Source organism: Sinocyclocheilus anshuiensis, unplaced genomic scaffold (assembly GCF_001515605.1).
Source record: "Sinocyclocheilus anshuiensis isolate Anshui unplaced genomic scaffold, SAMN03320099.WGS_v1.1 scaffold1898, whole genome shotgun sequence".
Taxonomy (NCBI): domain Eukaryota; kingdom Metazoa; phylum Chordata; class Actinopteri; order Cypriniformes; family Cyprinidae; genus Sinocyclocheilus; species Sinocyclocheilus anshuiensis.
In genome coordinates, this window is record NW_015547733.1 from 79,754 (window position 1) to 84,975 (window position 5,222).

General features: G+C 36.2%; 1 protein-coding gene across 5 annotated transcripts in view; it reads left to right on the forward strand.

Moving 5' to 3' along the window:
* LOC107704353 (tyrosine-protein kinase fynb-like) overlaps nucleotides 1–5,222 on the forward strand; it is an 84,801-nt gene that overhangs the window by 21,080 nt on the left and 58,499 nt on the right. For all 5 annotated transcript variants that reach the window (XM_016507255.1, XM_016507257.1, XM_016507259.1 and 2 more), the window contains exon 2: nucleotides 4,550–4,612. The gene's annotated coding sequence lies outside the window, so the exon portion shown is untranslated. The remainder of the gene's footprint in view (nucleotides 1–4,549; nucleotides 4,613–5,222) is intronic.

A 5,222-nucleotide genomic window follows, 5' to 3' on the forward strand; every position in this document is an offset into this window, starting at 1 on the left:
AATGTTTTAGCCATCAGAAAAGAATTAATGAGGAATTATGAGAGGTTATGCTATTACACATACATTTCTAACATGTAAATTATTGAAGCCAAATACTTACATTTCCCCAAGCTGTTTAGCTGTAGTACAGTATTCATAGGCTTAATCGTGAAGCATAAAGTGGCCCCACTTTTAACTCTCTCTTTATATTACCCTTATTGTAGATGGATGCACAGAGGAAGACGAGTAAGAAGTGCAGTGTGGGAGTACTACACAACCAACACCAGGGAATGCAGTTTTTGTCAGAGCCCTTGTTATTCTTAATTTTGACATTAATTTTCATTTTTACACCAGACATATATATCGGTTCAAAATATTGGTTATCGGTCTACTTGATCTTGATCTGTAATAATCGGTATCGGCATCGGCCCTGAAAAACACACATCGGTCGACCCCTACTCAAAGTGGATTGGTCTCTCTAAGCGAGATCCCAATTCGTCTGTCATCCAACGTGACGTCGAGAGTGACCGACTGAAAGGGAAAAGTGTTTCCTGGGTTACCGCTGTAAACAAAGAAGAGCTGCACTTATGAACGCTACATTAATATGCATTGTTCAGAGGCAAGATGAAAGGAAAATACCACAAACTTTTTTCTAAAGATAGTCAGTTCCCCTCAGAGATACATTCATATAAACTCCTACTTCAATTCTATCGCGATTTGTTTGGCATCTCAACTGATTTGAATCGTCACATATTTTAATCGATTTTCGACCGGCTCGTGGTTAATCGTTACATCCCTATTTGTTAACATTAAAGCAATTTTATTTTATTTTTTGGCTCTGGTAGATTGAAGGATATGTAGCTGATGGTTATTTACCATGCAATTAAAAAAATGTAATTAAAAAAAGTTTTTTTTATTATAAACCGGTTTGTAGTCATGTATTAGTTTAGTTTTTCCAATAACAACTTGCTTTTATTTACATTATGTGTAGTTTTCTTATTAGTTTAGTAGCACTTTCCTCCCTATGCTGGTGAAGACAAAACATGGGCACTGTCATAGTTCAGAGAATTAAAAATGACTACAGAATTCAGTTCAGAATACATGATACATGGCAAAGGACGCAAGATGCTCTAAACAATCCAATGCACACAATCACAAACCGTCCTCGTGTAACAGAAAATGAAAGGTTTTCTCTTCTGTGAGCTGTACAGAGTGAGCGCTTCCTCTAGTTTACATCCAGACTGTTCTAAAAATACAGCTGAACCCTCAATTAAAGATTTCCCTCTGCCTGCTCCACACATACAATGTCTGGCTGAAGAACTCTGAACCTTTAGGTTGTTTTGGTATCTTTTTTTGTGAATAATAATAAAAGGATGTTAAGGCGGTGCACCAACATTTTTTTGAATGCAATATGTGACATGAGGGACGTGATGTCAGATTCTAATGTCATTGCTGGCTCTGAATTCAGTTGGGCCGGACAAGTTCTTAGCTGCAGTACATCCCTCAGGGAAAAATAAAAAATATTATCATGTTGTACCAAATTTGTGTGATCTTCTTTTTTCTGTGGAATACAAATGTGGAAATACATAGCAGCTCTTGCTATATGACAGCAGTTCATAGTAACGATAATGACAAGACAAAAACAAAACATTCAAAACAGCTGCATTTTTTATGTTTCTTTTTTCTTGTTAGAGCTAAAGATATCGACCGTAATGTTGTAGGAGAGCTTCATCAAGAGTCTTTTCTTTGTGTTCAGAAAAAATAACAGTTGCTTGGAACAAAATAACATCATAGTAATATTGAACAAATCTTCACGTATGGGTGTTTTTACCATTTCTTCAAAAGTTACAGAACAGATCAGATGTTGTTGCTTTCTATAATAATATTTTCTATAATAATTATCTTTCAAACTGTGGCTTTTCATTTAACAAAGATCCATTTACTGATCTTAAATTGTGTCATTTCTTAAATCATGTTTAATACCAAGTTGGTTTTTTGCCTACAGTTCAAACCTAATTAAGAAAATGGGTTTGACCTAAATATAGCTCTCTTTGGAGGTTAATTTCTATCATCTGTGCTTTGCTTTTGCGTGTGTGTTTTATGTTGAGTTATAGTCTGTAGTGTTACAGTTCTCTTCAGTCCTGGGTAAAATATATAATCTCAAGTATCATCTCAAACTAGACTGCAAAAAACGGCAAGAGAAATTTGTGGAATCTAAAGATATGAAAATGGGATTTCACTAAGAATACCTTGATCTGACATACCTTTAGGACTGTACAACATTACTCTGCCACAGTGAGCCCGGCACCTGAAATAGCTCTATAAAGTGTCAGTGTGCTCTACTACACGACATGTAAGGGATAATGTACATCCTGCCAGTTGTTATCGCAGAATAACCCCCGACGGTATCCCCCTGAAGGGGGTTATTCAGCGATAACAACCGGCTGGATGTACATAATCCCGCTTATTACACGGCTACTTGTTACATAAGTAAATAATTAGACACGAAATATTGATTTGAGTTGAAATATTTGAACGCAATAAAGCTTCCGTGAACACAGCAGTTGCGAGCAAGTGGCAAATTCAAACTAGATGGACATTTATACGGTGCAGTCAAACCAGTTATTACACAACATTTCACCACATAAATAATTATGGCGATAAAAGATTTAAGACAAAAATGTTTTAAAATCTTGCCAGTTTGTTAGTTATCGTATAATCCATTACAGCGTACAAAACAATCGTAGCAAAATGGCAGCAGCTGCGTTTGTATGAAACGAGAGAGCAAGTCCATGATACCAGGATGACATGATTAAACGATTGTACACAATTTTGAATCGAGTTTTAATATTTTATTAGCTAAACAAACGCAAGACTTCCACCAAGGCAAAAGTATAGCGCCGACTTCAGTTACCCGGATGAGTCTGTGTTATTAGTTTTTACCGGTTGTTATCGAGGGATAACATACCTCTGAATGTCGCGACTGACCAATCAGAATCAAGTATTCCACAGAGCCGTGTAATAAGTCTGGATAAACTACTGGGGCCGGATTCACGAAGCAAAAAAATGTCTTCTTAACTGCCATTTTCTTCTTATTTTCTATCTTATGAAAAAAAAGTTAAGAATACTTTGTATTCCCAAACATTCTTCTTAAAAAAATTCTTATCTTTTTTTATTAAGACAAAACTTAAGAAGAATTTAAATTCTTGAAAAGAATCTTCTTAAAAATCATTGTAAATAAATTCTTACATTTAGGACAGCCTCACACTTGCCTTGGATCCCCAAAGGTAAGATTGATTAAATTAATTAATTGAGTTATTTCAATAATCTTTGAAATAAACTTATTTTTAAGTAATTTCAATTATTTTCAAGTGGATTTAAATCCAGTATGCATGACTATTTCTGGGGAAAGAAAACATGACTCCTGTGACAGCGATCTTTAAAGGTGCTGTATGTAGGATTGACACCGAGTGGTTGAACTAGGTATTGCAGTCCAAATTCAAAATATTGGAGAGGGTTTTTTTCACCCGGCCCCTCCTCCTCAGACTTGAGGCACACGCAGGTTGCCACTCTCCCACTCCCCCCTCCCAAATACACACACACACTGTCACTTTAATCAGTCTAAATAAGCTCTTTTGCACTACAATCATTATATCTGCACTGTTGTTTACTTCACTGGTTTGCACTCAATCTGCCATGCGCCTTATGCTGCTTTATATATTTTTTTACATTTTACCTTATTTGTATAATTGTATAGTTGTATTTTATATTTAATCTGTATCTATCTGTATTTATGTTCTACTGTTAGTGTTATCTGTATGCACCAAGGGTCTGAGAGTAACGCAATTTCAATTCTCTGTGTGTATGTGCTGTACATGTGGAAGAATTGACAATAAAGCAGACTTGAGACTTGAGACTTGAGATTGACGACACCAACAGGAACGAGCGCACTTGACGATGAATGAAATGAAATACGCTGTGTTTTTCGCGAACTGGCAACCTGGGGTGCCGAAATACAATTGGGTAAACTGGCAGTGGGCGGGTTTCACAAACCAAAACAGAGACCGACATTCCGGCCCGGAACGCACATTTTCAAAGGAGAATAACTGACTGTAACATTGTTTTTCAAATAAACAAGTATGTTAACTTAGCATGTTTCTTTATATATCTGCAAACATATTATGGTATTTTTATGCTTTAGTAGAGTCAAAAACTTACATACAGCACCTTTAACACACAGTAAGCGAAGAAATTGTAAAAAATCATGCAGTCCTATAGATAGAAGTCTGGATAAGGTTGACTTGAGCTTATTTGTTTGCGAGGGGTTAGACTCTGTCTGGGTGAGTACCATCACTGTGATGTAATCTGTCCCTAACAGCTAATACTATTGAGTGTGGGGATATAGAAGGGTTGATTGTGATTAAACTGTCCCAGAGTGATTGAAAATTTTCTTTTATTATTTTCTGGCAGTTGTTCTGCACAAAATGTCTATAATCCTGGTCAGAGCAGACTATAAAGCTGTTTATCACATTATAATGTTAATCTGTGTTTCTCTTTCTGTTTCTCTCAGGATTCTCTTTTGAACACAAAGCAATGTGGAGGAAATAAGGACAGTGCTGTGCTCTAAATACAGGTGAGTGTAAAACACTGTGCATCAGTAGCGTGGTCAGGGAAGGCTTGATGGGCTATAGGCAGGCTTACATGAAATCTGCACTCACAAACTCACTGCAGATTTCTGCAGAATTCATAATTACAGATAGAACACTAAGGCAGCTGACCAAATATTCACACTGCTTTTTTGTGAGTTTCCAACAACATACCAGTGTGCATTCAACAGGAAATAAAGGTATTCATCAGTAAAAGTAATTTACTTAATGTGCTGCTTGTATAAATTACTCAGCTTTTTTACGTAACAGCCTATTTTGGTGAATTGGTGGCTAACTTGAATGATTTTGTACAATCTCATTTGTACGTTTTCATACGATTTGCTTGCACGTTGCGCCCCATTGGCGGTTATGCTTATAGGCGGGGTAAGGGTGGACTTTCATGGGGGTTTTTTATCTACAAATTTTGTTTCCTTATGAATCACATTGTACAAAATTGCCACTTCGTAAAAAAAAACGACATTTTCTCATGATATTGTGTTGGCTTAAAGGCACAATATGTAATTTTTATTAAAATATCCAAAAACCACTAGAACAGTGTTATATATTTTGCTGACTTGTGTACTTACATTATCCCAA